The sequence below is a fragment of the Camelus ferus genome, chromosome 13 (genome assembly GCF_009834535.1).
Source record: "Camelus ferus isolate YT-003-E chromosome 13, BCGSAC_Cfer_1.0, whole genome shotgun sequence".
Taxonomy (NCBI): domain Eukaryota; kingdom Metazoa; phylum Chordata; class Mammalia; order Artiodactyla; family Camelidae; genus Camelus; species Camelus ferus.
The window spans coordinates 44389651-44406656 of record NC_045708.1 but is presented as its reverse complement, the minus strand read 5'-3'; the positions used below and the strand labels follow the sequence as shown (position 1 = coordinate 44406656).

The 17006-nt window shown below is 37.5% G+C and overlaps 1 long non-coding RNA gene across 1 annotated transcript; it reads left to right on the top strand.

The window, feature by feature from the left end:
- Positions 1–589: 589 nt before the first annotated feature.
- Positions 590–16806, top strand: LOC106729347. Its single transcript, XR_004325083.1, has 3 exons — positions 590–675; positions 10189–10210; positions 16260–16806. It is a non-coding gene; the product is annotated as an uncharacterized LOC106729347 (long non-coding RNA).
- Positions 16807–17006: the final 200 nt, after the last annotated feature.

The window sequence follows — 17006 nt, the reverse complement described above, 5'->3', positions numbered from 1 at the left end:
AAGAATATTCATTCATTCATTCAATCATTGGTAAGTATTTATTGAGTATGTATCACATGCAAGACATTGTGTTAGGTGCTTGAAATAATGGTGCTGAGCTTGGGGACAACTGTTACTGCAATGAGAAAGTTAGCTCACTGGTATCTTCTGATACTGTTTTCCAAACTCATTCCTATAGACCAGGCCAGATCATCAGAGAAACCTAAATCATTCTAATCCAACTAGACTTGTTCAGAATCTTTGCTGTTAAACTTCGGCTTGAAGATTTTGAAATAAGCTTGAGTTGAGGGAGAGCTGCCTGCTTTTTCCAAAATCATTTTGTCCATCTGTAACGTGCCCTTGGCCTGTGCCACTTGGCAGGCAGCAACATGCTGCATTAGAGGAAACTGCCAGTGTTGATACAGACCTTTACACATCACTGCCTCCATGCAGGGCCTTAGACCAAATGCACCAGGTGAAACCACTGCTCCAAAGAAGCCACACATTCCTTCAAAAGCCAATACACCCCCCTGTGTTGTGGGTGGAAGTGATAGCCTTTCTGTTCATGGCTGGCCTTGGCCAGGGTTAAAAAAAAAATTCTATTTTTCTTTCAATTCAAGGTCATATGGTTTGCTGAGTTCCCACTTGATGAATTCTATTCTGACGTAAGGACTGGAGGGATGAAAGGGGAAAATGGTAAGATTGCCTCCCAGAAACTATTGCACTGACCAGGTACTCACTCAGTGAAAAAGTGGTAGAGCTGAGATTTAAACTGAGGTCTAGCCAACTCCCTAGTCCATGTTCTTTCCACACCACCATGAGCTATGGAATTGAGGGTAAGTAAACCTAATTAATCTAGTTCATCATCTCCCCTCCAAATTGTCTGTACCAATAGATGCCACAGAGGGAGGAGGATGGGGAGAAGGCACTCTGTAGACCAAGGAGTAAAGAACCCAAAATTTTGCACCCCTGAAAGCTACAGACCCTGTACTGTACTACAGAATTTCTAAAACAGGTTAAGCTTAAACATAAAAGACATGATAGCCTCCAAATATATATTTGCTGAGAAACTCGTGATAATGTAGGGCTATATATACTCTCAACTGGGACTTAACTATGTTTGCTGTGTTTTGTGAAATAGTGTAACTTTTGTGCTATTGTCAGCTGTTAATCACTGAATTCAATTACTGAGTTCATGTTCTTATCTATATGCCTTCTGTAGGAAAAAAGAACTATTTTTTTCTTTACAAAGATAATGTTAATGAATATTAAAGATTTATTTACTTCAATAAAAATGTGATGCTTTTTCTCTTTTCTAGAACTTCCGAGGGCCACCTATTGTTTTCAGAGAAAAAAATTAAGTCCTTTAGAATGTCACAGGTCCTCATGAAAGGCCCATATAATAGAGAGAAAGTTGATGTTAGTGATTAAGAGTAAGATCTGGAAATAGCCTGAGTTTGGGCCTGGGCTTTGCCCGATTCTTGCTGTGTAAGCTGGGACCAAGTTACATAATCGTTCTGCATCTCAGTTTCCTCATCTAGATAATGGGAAAAGTAATATTACTACCTCCTAAGCTTGTTTGTGGATTAAGTGATTATATTTAAGGTCTTATATATTATATTAAGGTCTTAAGTGCCTGACATATTGGTTTTTTTTTTTTTTTACAGTTTTTAAAACTTTTTTTTATTGAGTTATAGTCATTTTACAATGTTGTGTCAAATTCCAGTATAGAGCACTATTTTTCATTTATACATGAACATACATATATTCATTGTCACATTTGTCCTGACATATTGTTAATACTCAGTAAATGTCAGCTGTTAACTTTTTTCTGCTGTATTAACTCCAAGCTAACTCACCTAGTACTCTGTGTCTGAGCCCAAACTGCTTTTCCTTAATGCTAGTCATTTCTAGAAACCGCTATATCTTTCCAACACGTATGAATTACTGTTAAACTCATGAAAATATAGACTTTTAAAGAAAAGACTGATAACATCTTCATGTCTATAATAAAAATTCTCCTTGTATTTTTGGAACTTTGTATCTTTTCTATATTTTTAACCTTCTTTTAGAATATAATAAATCCTTCTAATACTGCCCCTTGTTCCACTAATATTATTCCTGTTATATAACCACTGCTGCTGCAACCGGCTACCATTTCTTGGGAGCTTATTATACGCCAGACACTGTGCTTCATATGCATTATCTACTTTAAGTCTTATAAAAGCCTTAAGAGCTAAGCACTATTCATTCATTTAATTCATATTCATTCAGGGCTTCCTTTGTGCATATCAACCTTCTAGGCATGGAGAATTCAGTTGTGAGTAAAACAGATCACCTTTCCTTTGAAATGCAGAAATAAAAGCGGTCTTTTTGTCCCTGGCATAATGGATATAACAGGAAGCCTGAAACTGCTATAGCCATTTTTACCTCCATGAGGGAACCCAGTGTAGTAATGAATCCTACCCTTTGAGGAAGGCAAAGCCAAGGGCATTCGGGAGAAAAGATTGGAGTCATGAGCCTCTGGTTCAAACTATGTCTGAAACTGCCATATTCCTCAGCTTGTAAGATTCACAAGGCAGCACAGTCTCCATTTGTAACCAGTTTGATTTTGGTCGTCTATATTTTTTACTCTTGTTTTGTTTTGCTTTGTAACGGAAAGCATCTTAAATGACAGACAAAGCAAAAGTCAGTGCTGGGTTTTCTCCTCTCTCATACTCACTACTTTCATCTCTCCATCATCTCATCTTTACTTACCCATCCTTTACTCTTCTTTCTTGCCTCTTCTCCCCCCTACTTCCCAGCCCTTTCACTCTGCCACAGTTCACATGGCTCCTATCAACACCACTGGTAGAAACATTAATAGACATAATAACGTGCTCCTGAAATATTTATTTCATAGAAAAATATGTTAGGGCTGGAAGGGACTTTGAGAGTTAATGGGTTCCAGCCCTTTCCTTAGGGCAGATAAGCTATTATTCTCACAACGCAAATGAAGTCCAGAAATACTAAATGACTTTTTTGAGCTAGCTGATGTCAGACTAGGGAATAAACACCAAATCAAAGGGTTAGAGAGTCACAGCACACAGAAGCTATGAGGATTTCAGAGATCATCTGGTGCTAACCCACTCATTTCACAACTGGGGAAACTTGAGTATTGATGAAGGCTCGTGACGTGTCCAAGGTCACATTGCTAATCTGTGGCAGATCTAGGACAAACACAGCCTTTCTGAGTCCTTCTTTAGTGCTCTTTCCACTAGGCTAAACTGTTTCTGCCTTGCCTTTCTAATTCATTTTTTAAGGTGTTGGGTGATTATTGAAATTAATATGCCCATGCTTGAAGGTCAGTGCTCTGTCCAAGTGACTTGTTAAGTCCTCTTGATATCCATGGGAGCTCTATCTACTCAACACAGGACTCAGAAATAACTTTAACCATAAATCCAGACTTTCTTCCTCTTGGTTGAAAATCAGTTGCTTTATACGTAAAGTACTCCTAACTAATTTTAATACAATATTTTTCTCCTCTCAAAGTTAGCTCTCTAGCTTTGACGGTGGGAATTGGACACCAGAAGCTTGCTTCTCCACTCCTGCACTTACATGGAACAGTCTGGATTTTTATTATAAGAATAATTTTCTACCAACAACTAAGGGGACGGGATTGTTTCTGGATACTAAAGCTAAAAGAAACTGAGGCAGGATGTCAACAGCTATAATGACAGCAAATTTCCCATGTCAATCACCCAAATATTTTTTTCTAGTCCAGTAGAATAAGGCTAGTGCCACAACTTGCTGAAGGTTTTTTTTTTTTTTAATCTTTATATTTCTTTGAGGTTCAGTTGCTTTTCTCTCCACCCTATTTTCATCTGAGGCTAATGCAGCTACAGGTCACAGGCCTTCTACCCAATCTCCTTCTGAGTCCATAATCCTCAATTTTCTGGGTGAGTGTTAGAGGGAGACTCTTCCCCCAACTACCTTTCCTAAATATTTTCACATATGGCAACGCTCCCTAAGGAAACCAAGTTCAATATCTACAATGGTATCAGCCAGGATTTTTGTGTTATGCTTCCGTACCAAGAAAACACCAAACTCTCAGCTGGGTACAACAAAGTTTTGCAGATTCCCCGCTGCCCCCATCATTCAATACTGCCTGTGCAATGCGGGTCAGCTAGAGAGCTCCCTCTGTGTCCCCACTGTACTTATTCACTACTCAGGCGAATGGGCAACTTGATGTGGCAGAAAGAAAAGTGTTCTAGAAGGTTTAGCATTAGCAAATAAAATGCTGGCCCCAAAGCAATGCGCACATAACGTGTATTCAAATTCGTTGGTCAAAGAAAGTCAGGTGACTGGCTCCAAATACACATGGAGCAAAAAAGAGAAAAAGCCACAATGTGTATGCATATTCCTAAAGACCACCACTGCAATATTTACGTTATCCTATGTCTCAAAGTGGATTGACTGAGGAAGAAGGAAGGGGAGATGAAGAAGAAGGGCAATGAAGCCTGGTGAACCTTGAGAATTTACTTATGGTGCACAAATATTGGTGTTTTCTCTACTGCCTAGACCCTTCAGTGGCAGCCACATGCCATAGAAAGAGGCAGAGCTAAATAGCTATCTTGCCAACCAAATATAGACTTATTTTATTCCCTGGGAGATGGAGGGGTTGAGAACCACAGGGTAAGTTCCAAACATTTTTAAGTAGCCTATAAGAATCTTTATGACTTGGGTACTCCTTGTCTCTTTTTTGTATTCATTGCTACTTTCTACTCAAATACAAATTCCCAAATTATTTCTTCTTTGTTATTTTTCTATATTTTCAATAACCATTTCCTTAATAGACATGGTTAACTTTTTATTCAGGGGCTGAGTGATTACATTAAAATCAACCACAGCTTCTACAACTGAAGTTGTCCTTTCTAATCTAATGCTTGTTTCATAAAGGTACGGTTGACAGATTATTTTTAATCTAGGAAGGTCTAAAGTGCTCTATCAAACATACTGTTTTTTAATATTATTTTGAATTACAAAGCACCCTAAAGTGTATAGACTAAACTCAATATTCTTTTCCATCTCCAACATAGTGACAATCTAAAAGAAGCTTTTTCTGACACTTTCTTGACCTAATGTAGATTCTTTTAATCTTGCAGTATCTGTTAAGAATTAAAAAACAGCTGTGTAAATCATAGAGACAAACGACCTTACCCCAGGGGGACATTTTCTTTAGATGGTACTTGGTTTTCTTGTCTATGGATTACTGTTGGTGTCCAACTTTTCTGGTAGAATTACTGCTTTTATTTTACCCAATAACTTTAAAATTGAAAATCTGTTCCTGAGGTCAATTCTTTGTTTTAAAAACTAGAAACCGTTTGATATGGAGACATGGACTTGAAACAACCTTGTCACTTACCTCCTTCAAATTCTCAAACATGCAGAAACAACCTCTCCAGGATGAAAAAGAAAGGGACACTCAACCTCTTTAAAACTCTTCTAGTGACGGAGAACTTACTAACTCAAGCAGCTCGTCCATTCTTTTTTGGGAGGGCCTGCTGCTGGGGAGCAGATTAGGGTAGGTAGGTCATAATGTTGAAATAGGTTGAAATGTCACAATACTTACATTTAAACAAAATCCATCTTCATGTGCTTCCATGCAATAACCTTATTTTTTCCCTTTTTACACATATAGAACAAATCTGAGGCTCCGTTTTTATATCTACTTTTTAAAAAATTGAAGTACAGTTGATTTACAATGTTGTATTATATTTACATATTTGAAGTTAGCTGCATTGGCTCCTAAGCCTTTTATTTCCTGAAGCTTATCATGTCAAGAGCCTTCAGATGTTCTCTATGTGAGATGGATCACAGTTTTTATTGTTCTTTGGCCACAGTCATCTGTCACTGTCATTCCTTAGGGTACAGTGCTGTGTGTGGGAATCTTCTCTTACTGGAATTTCTCAAGATGCTGCATGATGAGTTACTCCCCATCATGCTTGGACTAAATATGCCTAAGATAATCTGGGGGTAAATGTGCCTTAGATACATTTTTGTGGCCAAATAAGAAATAGACTCATTTGTCTCAAAAGTTGGTATGAATGTAGATGCATCCTGTAAGTATACAAATGGAACATAGGTAATAGGAGTATCAATCATATGTCTGAGCATCATAAAGAAGAAGGTATCTTTAAGACAGAATAATAATTCCAGTAGTCAGATGACACCTCTAGTAGCTGAAAGGGCCACTTCAGTAGTTCTCCCTTTAAAAGCAGGCATCAATTCACTCTTACATTGAGGCTCTCTGCCACTACTATGACTCAGTTCTTTTCCTGTCTGTTTTTCATGATGTATTCCCCTGGGCCAATCAGGCATGATCCAGAGAAAGTCAAAATACGTGATATAAAAATGTGCCTCCCTTTTAATAAGGAAGTGCCTATGGTTTTGACCTCATCAAGAGTGCCAGTCATTGTGACATCAAGAGCATAATGAATTCCTCTTTGGGATCAAAGGAAAATGAGTAGGAGAAGAGAACCCAGAGATACACCTGGATTAACTTATTGACTTTCAGTGGGAATAAGACAATTTTTTAGGGTCTTTTCTGAAGACAACTCCCTTAGGTCTTATAATTTGGGAACCTTCTATCAGTAAAGGCTATTGGTTAGAAAAGCACCAGACAAAAGAAGAGCAGGTAGTGCCATTGCATAGTATATGAAAAGCTTCATGAAGGCAGGGACAATGAGACATTTCTTTAAAAGCCAAGTCCAATACTGAGCACATAGTAGGTCTCCATAAATGTGGATTGGTTAAAACCCCTTAAATGTAATAGCCTATAATTAAAAAGAATATGAAAAGGAATATATATATATATATATATATATATATATATATAAAACTAAATCACTATGCTGTACACCAGAAATTAACACAACATTGTAAACTGACTATACATCAATAAAACATTTTAAAAAATGGTTAAGATGGTTTAAAAAAAAAAAACCTTATATGAACAACTAAAGGATTGCTTTAAATAGAGGCGTCTGAAAACAGGAAACTATTTTCTCCAGAAATTATAGACATTGACCAACTAGGAAGCAGGAGATAAGACTCTACAGCTTCTGATTACTTAGTCAACATAGAAAATATTTAACCAAAAATATGCTATTTTTTAAAGAGAAAATTTGGAAAATTCAGTTACCTCTGGACTTCTTCTTTGGGCTATTAGTTTATCTTACAGATTAAGCTTACTCTGTATCATCAAAAGTAGAACTTGAGGCAACAGACAGAGGTTAAAATAAGCCTGCTTTCCCTCAGATTACAGAAGAACTTTCTAATGGTCAAGCTTTTCAAAGATAAAACCAGCATTTTATGAGTTGTGCCTTCATTTTTAGAGGGCTCCAGGGGATGTCTACCTGGCATGCATATTGTGGTGTGAATCCCACCATCAAATGCCTTTTAAGGCTCTTCCTGAGCTTCACTGATACATTTTCTCCTATCTATATTCACTTGGCTTTTGTCTATATTAGTGCAGGCGACTGCATGACCCCTATCCTATGCCCATGGAAGACATCACTAATCAACTACAGCCCTTCCCTGTAGGGTGGGGCTAGCACTGCAGGTGAAACTTCTTTGATGATGACCTCAGATTTAGGTCGTATCTGATTCTGTAGCCTTGCTGTCCTAATGCTGGGATTTGGCACTGTGATCAGGTATTATTTATCAGGCTGCTGTGGCTTCAAATACCGCTACTTCCAAATTTTCCTGGGTACACCTCAAATTAACATTTGCCGTGAAATCATCAATCTTGGTCAGTTTCCAATTCAGTTATTTTGCTTTTCAACATTTTATTCCCTACCTTTCTGGGAGGATATGTTTATTTTTTTCCTTTCAGGATTAACATAGAGCAAGCATTACTGAGGTAAATTAAAATTCATGACCAAACCTCTGGAATTCAGACTTATTCCCCAGATTGTATAGCGTTTTTCTTTTTTTAATAGAGCAGGAATCTAATTCAGTATAGTTGAAAATCTCATTTAGCCCAAGCACTAAAGAAACGTTTCTGTTCAGAAACGAATCGAGTGGAAAAAAAAAGATCAATTGACCAACCAGGAAATGCTTTCAACTGATTACCAGTGAAGAAGAGATCTACTGATGTAAAAGGCAACTAATCATCAGACCGAGAATTTCAGTGATTTCTGACCCAGTCCTCCCTGACTACACATATACACCTGCTACTTACCTCCATCTGTATGTTTCATAGAAATTTCCCAACCAACATATCTAATGTGGCGTTCATCACCTTCCCCTTTTTAAACCACTTAATCATCCTGCATTTTCTATTATACGCTGATTCAACAAACATTTATTGAGCATCCATATGTGCTAGGAACTACTATGCGAAATGCTGTAAATATGTCAAGAGATGAACAGATCTAGTTCTTGCTGTCATGAAGTTTATGATGTAGTAGAATGAACTGACATAGAATAAGCAATTACACAAGTGATTGGTCACTAAATCTAGAAACAGAGTCATGCATACTTCTGTCTTATTCTCAATCCTATTACATAATAAATCACTAAATCCCTCCAGATTTCCTTGCCTAAATCTCTTTTGAATCAGAATCTTTCTATGCATTCCTACTTATATTTCCTCTCTTATCATCTCTCAGTGGTACCAGTATAACATCCACTGTTTCATTCTTCCTCAAATGCATTTCTCATATATCACCAACATGCTCTAATGCAAAACCAGCTTGAAAATCTGAGTATTCCTAGATTATAATTTCTAGGATCCTTTACCCAGTCTACAAAACCCTCCAAGATTATCTAACTTACCTACTTCTATACCTATCACTCTTTACTCTATGCATTCATGTTCTCACAGCAACATTTTCCATGCACACACATTACATGCCACTGGGATTTTGCTCATGGTATCCCCTCTGCCTAGAATGCCTTCTCTCTCTGTTTGGCTTTCGTAACTCTTAACTCTCTTTTAATACTCAAGATTTGGTTCTGAGATCTTCTCCAGCCCTCCAAGGATGAATCAGGAATTTCACTGTACTTCCAGAACGCCAGGACATGTCTCAAACATTGCACTCACCTCTCTGTACTATGATTGTCCGTTTATAAGTCTGACAGCCTGACATGGTTTTGGGATCTTTCAGGGCAGGGACTAGAAATATGTGTCTAATGTATGAATGAATGAATGGTCTACAAACAAGACAATCACATTTAGGGGATCAAGTATTTGTTGGTCAAAGTCTACCCATTTTTCCCACAACATCTGCCTGTCTGTGCTGCTAAGCCATCTGACTTACATGCATAGTAAATCAAGACTCGATGGCCAGATTGCATCTAATCCAATTAATAGTAGCTATGCAGGCAGAGTTGCGTTTTGGTTAATGTAAACACTTCATCTGGCTAAACAATTCCAGTTGATGTTAAGAAAAAAGAATGCACTTTCATAGCTGTTTTAAGGCACCATCCAAGCTCCGGGCTATCCCACATGTTAGTTGACTGACTTGATCCATTGACACACAATGCTTTAAGTCAAAACTCCATTTTGCTATGAATCCCTTCACCAATCCATCCAAGCTGCCCTCCACTCCTGAGCTGTACTTTGGATCTATTTTGCCACTGAAGCATGTACTATTTTAATACCTATATATAAAAATCTGCCTATCATAGGGGAAACAGACCAAATAAGAAGGTCAGAGATGGCTGCTATCTCTGCTTTATTCCAGCTTCTTTACATGCACTATACCCAATTTTACCAACACAAAGTAGGTTCATATAAATCACTTTAAAAATAATGAAACTGAGATTTACGCACGTGAAATAGTTTTCTTAGAAATCTACAGCTGGTAGTAATGGTGCCAGGATTTGAACACAAATGTATCTGACTACAAAGCTCCCCATCTTTGCCAGTTTCATTGTGTGTATGTGGTTTACTTTCCTCTTTATAATACACAGATATTCAGTAGCGGTATTGGGACCAGGTAATAAGGCTGAGATACTATGAGCCAGATTATTGGGTGCTAAAGGCAATTTGATAGATGTGGAAGGATGGGAGGGAGGGGATCATGAGGATGAGTCTGAGAAAGGAAAGGGACTTCTATCAGGGGAATAGCCACTATGTGCAAGAGATGATGTATATTTTAGTGTGATTTTATGTAATGCAACTTTGTGAAATTCAACTGTGTTATTATCTTCATTTTGCAGATGAGGAGACTGACCAAAAGCAGTAAGTATCTTGCCTGACATAACAGATAATGCGGTGAGAAACTTGGATTTATACCCAAGTTACTCTGAGCCCAAATTCCACATTTTTCATCACTTATGACTCTCAGTAAACACACTGTATAAATAACCACAAAGACTGTGGTTAACAAAATGTTCACAAACAAACATGGCAGTGTTACCTCATCTCTGCTCCTGAGAGCCACTCTGCAGCCTACCTACTGGCCTTTGGATCTTTCCACACCTAATTTTGCCTTTTGTTAACGGAACTGCCAAACCACTAGGTAGCCCTTTTGAAGACAAAGTTAAAAAGCTGTGTAGAGAAGTCACTTGACTGTCACCTAGAATCCACTCACATTAACTTTGAGATGTAAATATATACTTCTTTTCCTTTATATAATTTCCCCCAAACACAGCAAAATAATTGAAGTGATTGGAATCAATCTATTTGCTGAAAGAGAAAAATAATTATCATTTCTTTTTTTCTTTTGCTCAGTTTTACTTAGCACTGTGCTCAGAGTTTCCTAGGACTTAACTCTCTAAATCTTAAAATGAATACTGTTGTTATATACTATTTACTCATTTTAAAAGTGAGGGAAATGAGCCTTAGCAAGATTAATATATATAGATTGTAATTCAGAGGCTTTGTCAAAGGAGAAAATACACAAGCAAAAGAAACAGACATTAATCAACCAACTACTTGTTAAATCCATATTCTTTTATCAGGATAGTACCTAGCATATACAAAAGCTCAGAGACAATTAGGAAAAATTTAGAATAACTGATGGAAAAATATCCTTTAATACAGGAGAATAAATAGATTATTGAAAACCAGTTTAACAAACATTTCAGCCAATAAGTTTATTCTAGCCATTATGACTTCCCAAATTGATGACACAGGGCACCTACCCTTGAAAGTATCAAATGAAATTTAACGTTAAAGTACTTTGTAACATGTTGAGCCCAAACACAAATTTAGGGAATTATTGGGTATATATGTGGTGAGCCACATTTGACTTGATGAGAACTTGAACTTTTCTGTTTTTGAAATATTATATTTAGAAAAAGATATTAAACATTCAGAAAAGAATAGAAATTGTGTAGTTGATATAAGGTAGTGTAGTAAGTAATTGATTTCAGTAGGATTTATGAACAACTTGGCAGTGGGCAGAGAATCTTACCAAAATTACCTAATGAATTATGATTTTATTTTAAGCTTACTACTTATCTGCCAAGAAAATAATTTCAATTATATATATATATGATTAAATATATACACATATATTTATATTTATATATATTTTTTCTCTATTATACATAAATCTGTCATCTAGTAATATTTTCATGATATTAGAGTAGCTGTCTATTACTGTTAATAATAGAAACTTCACATTTGTATTTCTTATTTTTGTCATTGTAATACTTGTCCAACAGAATTGTATAAATTATGATCTTAAATGCAGTTTCTTTTTGAGTAGTAATAGGTTTATTATCCTATTTCAATCCAAGTAATTTGATACCCAATCCAGCCAGGGAAGATGAGAAAAACAAGACAGGTTCTAAACAAAGTCAAATCCAGGTTAAGAGAAATGTCAGATACTATGGTACCAAGTCAGAGACTTTCTAGTTTAATGCCAGATTTGCAGTTGCTTAGGCTAGCTTTTCTTCCCACATACTCAGCTTTATGGCGATCTATTGACATGTAACATTATATAAGTTTAGAGGAAGAGAGCAAGATGGCAGAGTAGGAAGACATGGAAATAACCTCCCCCAACAAACACATACAAAATACATCTACATGTGGAACAATTCTCACTGAAAACTAACTGGAGACTGGCAGAAAGACTCCTATACAAACAATCCACAGAGAATTGGGTAGGAAGCGGGAAGAAATGATCAGGTCGGGACTGGTGCCCCTGGGAAGGGACTCAGAAGAGGAGGGGGATTACATGAGCAGAGAGCCTCCCTGGGGAGTGAGCAGTTTGAACCACATATCGGGTGCCCCAGCCCTGGATTCTGACCAAGAAGAGTCTCCCTGTTTAGTTGGAGGGCCAGTGGGATTAACATGAGGGCTTTAGGAAGCCTGGAATCCACTCATTAGGAGCACACGTATGCTTGCTTACTTCCGCAACAGGGTAGAGAGGGTGGGCTGAAACAGCACAGGATGCTGGCCAATTTCCTGTGACTGCCTGGCGTGTGCCCCAGCCTGAGTCGAGTGACTGCTCACACCCTACTTGCTTCATGATGTAGCTCCACACTGGGGCAAGGGCTGCAGTGCCCAAGGGGAGAGAAAGCTTGGCTGTGAGGCACACAGATTGCTCAGAGCAACCTCTAAGCAGGGAAAGGGCAGCCGTTCCTGGTGCTTACACAGGCAGTGCATCAGAAGCAATCCAGATCTCTGTGACTGGACCACCACAGTCCATGCCCAGCCCTATGTGGAATGCCAGGACCATCCCTGCCTGTTCTGCGACATAACTGCTCACCAGAGTGAGGGCAGCAACAAATGAAGGAAAAGCTCAGCTGGGAGGGAAAAAAGGCAGCTCAGAACCAGACATCCAATTAGGACAGGGGCAACTGCTATTGGTGCTTACTCAGACAGTGCACCAGAGGTAGTCTGGTCACTAAGTGTAGCCCTAGCCTGTGCCCACACCCATGCCGAGTACCTGCATCAGCCCTTCCGGCTCCAGCACTGCTCTAGGGCAAGAATGCTGGTGCTGGGATAGGGGACAGCACACATTTAAAGGGAATGAAGCCAGCATGGACACCACCCTTAGCACTTCTGCTCCAGCAACTTGGGACCTGACCCCAACCCTGATAATGTGGTAATGATCTCTGAGTCAAAGAGAAATTCCTAGATCTGGCCCTAGTCCTTCCATCTCCAGCCCCACATCCTACCAAGGTAACAGCTGCCTGCACACCCTGAAGAAAAATGTGTCTTTGTTCATATCAAATCCAGCTCTTCCACCAAAGCCACTGGGCACAGGCAGGCTGCAAAGAGATGCTCCCAAATAAGGACACCCCTGCAAGACTGCAGTTAGTAACTGTTTCACCTGATTTCATAGAGACACAGAAAGTTAAGCAAAATGAGAAGACAGGCATTTGTTTCAACTGAAAGAAAAAGAAAACCCCTGAAAAAAATTATAAAGCAGAAATGAACAATTTATCAAATAGTTCAAAACATTAGTAATAAGAATGGTAACTGAATGAATAGATGAAAACAATGAGAATAGTAACAAGAGACTAAAAATATAAAAAGAACAGGTCAGAACTGAGGAATACAATAAATGAAAGGAAAAATACACTAGAAGGAATTAACAGCAGACTAGGTGATACAGAAGAATGTATAAGTGATCTGGAAGATGGAATAATGAAAATCACTTAATCATAACAGCAAACATAAAGACAAATTTTAAAAAAAGAAGAACAATTTAAGAGACATCTGAGACAACATTAAGCATACCAGCATTTGAATTGCAGTGTTTACAGAAGGGAATGAGAGAGAGAAGGGGCTCAAAGATGTATTTGATAAAATTATGGCTGAAAACTACTCAAACCTGAAGAAGGTAACAGATACCCAGGTACAGAAAGAATATTTCCCAAGAAATATAAACCCAAACAGACCCATACCAAGACATATCATAATTAAAATGGCAAAAGTTAAAATAAAGAGAATTCTAAAGGCAGCAAGAGAAAAACAAAGTCACATACAAGGGAACTCCCATAAAGCTATCAGCTGATTTTCTTGCAGAAATCTTGTAATCCACAGAAGGGAGTGGCATGATATATTTAAAGTGCTGAAAGGGAAAAAACCTGCAAGCTAAGATACTCTACCCAGCAAGATTATCACTTAGAATGAAGGAGAGAGAAAGAACATCTCAGGGGGGAGGGTATCACTCAAGTGGTAGAGTGCATGCTTAGCATACACAAGGTCCTGGGTTCAATCCCCAGTGTACCCCCTCTGAAAATAGATAAGTAAACCTAATTACCCCCCTAAAAAAAGAACAGCTCAGACAAGCAAAAACTAAAAGAATTTATCAATACTAAATAAACCCTAAATGTTAAAGGGTCTTCTGCAAGTGGAAAAGGAGACTGTAACAAAAAGTAAATATATAGCGGAATGGGAAAAATCCCACTAGTAAAAGTAAAATAGTAAAAAGTGAGGATCAAGCACTTAAATAAGCTAGTATGAAAAACACAAAATTATAAAAATCAACTGAAACTATAATAATCAGTGCAGGGATAAACATGAAGATGTAGAATGTGACATCAAAAACACAAAATATGGAGGAGGAGAGTAAAAGATGTAGATTTTTTAGACTGTGCTTTGAACTTAAATGACTATCTGTTTAAAACAAGCAGGTATTGTTGTAGGTCAACATAATGAACCTCATGGTAACCATAAACCAACAACCTACAATACACAAAAACTAGAGAGAAAGAAATACAAACGTATCACTAAAGAAAATCATCAGAACACAAGGGAAGAAACTAAAAGAAGAAAAGAACAGAAGAACTACAAAAACAATCAGAAGCCACATAACAAATGTCAATAAATACATATCTAACAAAAATCATTTTAAATGTGAAGGGACTAAGTGCACCAATCAAAAGACATTCAGTACCTTTCTGGATAAAAAAAAAATCAAGACCCATCTATATGCTGCTTACAAGAGATGTACTTCAGAGCTAAAGGAACAAACAGAATAAAAGTGAGTAGATGAAAAAAGATATTTCATGCAAATGGAAACAACAAGAAAGTGGGGTAGCAATATTCATATCAGACAAAACAGACTTTAAAACAAAGTCTATAACAAAAGACAAAGAAAGGTATTGTATAGTGATAAAGGGAGCAGTACAAGAAGAGGACGAAACACTTGTTAACACATATGCACCTAATACGGGAGCATCTAAATAGATAAAGTAAATATTAACAGACATAAAGGATGAAAAATGGACAATGATACCATAATAGTAAGAAACATCAAATGATTTGCAATATAGGTTGGGAGGCTGAAGAATAAACAGACCAAATACAAAGTGTCCCACGCTCAAAGCAGACATACTTAGTGCAGAGGGCACGCAGGATAGAAATACTAATTTAGTCTTAAAATGGACTGTGCTCAAGAAAGGATTTTCTAGGCAAGAGGACTAGTCCTCATAAAACACTGGGAAATGAGAGTACATAACACATATTCTAAAGGTTTAAGTATTTCAATAAAGCTCCTGGGATAGGATGCATATAAGAAAATGTGGTCAGAAATACGACTGGAGAATCAGCAGTTATGTCTTAAGTAGATACTGATGCCATGCTATGAGTTTGTGCTTTATTCTAGATAAGGCAGAGAAACGGAACATGTAAGTAAGAGAGTGACAGAATGAGACATGTTTTAGAATGTTCTCTTTTGCATCAGAGTGGAAGGTGTATTGGAAGGGGTCAGGTAAGAGTCATAAGACCATTTCAGAGTCTCTGGAAACACTCCAGGAAAGACAAAAAAAAGTAAAGAGTTGGGGTGCAGTGTTGGTGAAGAGATTAAACAGGAGAGAAATAGAATCTCAAAATACTGAGGATTAGAGCTGAAATATCGAGAAAGAAGGACAAATATTTCCAGTTCAATTTTTTCACAGTCTCACTTCATTCTTGACACACAGAAATCACTCAACAAGATGTCTGTAGAATTGATTAATAGAAAGGTAAATGAAGTTTAAACACCATCATTTCTATCTCATAATCAACACTATAGGTTGAACGCTTATCAGGTACCATATTCTTGTCATTTAGATATATTAACACATTGAACACTTACAATAACCCTATGTGGTAGGTTCTATTGTATTTCCATTTTATAGATGAGGAAAATGGAGTCTGCTAAAGTTAGTTAAGTAGAGGAGTTATAGCTTGGGTCTCAGGAGTGTAACTGGAAAATTTTATCCTCCACAGTATTTCAGAAAGTTGATATTTAGTCAAAGTTGTTTTTTTTTTTTTTTTAATTTTCACCAATGCAGTGGAAAGCTAGTCTGAATTTTCCAAGAAGATTGCCTTCTATATTTTACAGAGTACCCCAGATACTGCTATCAGAGAAGCAGTCAGGTTGGAATGTCATGGAAGATGGATGAACTGCATTCCAGTACAAGCCCAGAAACTTGGGAAAATATAACCTGCATGGAAGAGAGCAATGTTTCTTTTCAGCTGTGAAAATCAACTCACAGAAACAAAAACTAGGAGAAAAGTAACATGGTACTTTGCATTCAGTGACTCCACTGTCACTAAAAATAGTACAAGTGATGCTGCATTTTTCTTCTCTCCATAACGAATGGCCTAACTGCATTTGGTAATTGCATATGACTGAAGATAATGTAATTGAAAATGAACTGTGGCTTTGCTTTTTGCAAATGCAGGCACCTTGGGTTTCTCATTTGTTTCTTATATTTATTCTTGCCACTATGATGAGAGGAAGTTCCTCAACACTTAAGATTCCCCTCCATGGAAATCCATGGGGTCACACTGTCACCATTAAGTGTCAACAAGCCAGGAACAATTTGATGTTATCCCTTGAGTTTTTTCACTTATTATTTCTCAAAAAAAAAAGCAACTTATCACCATTATCATCAGCATAACAATTCCTGTAATCTGTGTGTTAAAGCATCTACAAAGCAATTCCATTTACAATCTCTCACTTGATTCTCTCAAAAAGCATGAAGTGAAAAAAGACATTTTTAATTGCTTATGAAAAAACAAATTCAGAGAAGCTAAGTGACTTCCCTAGATTGCATATTTGAAGAACCAGAGCTTGAACCTTCAG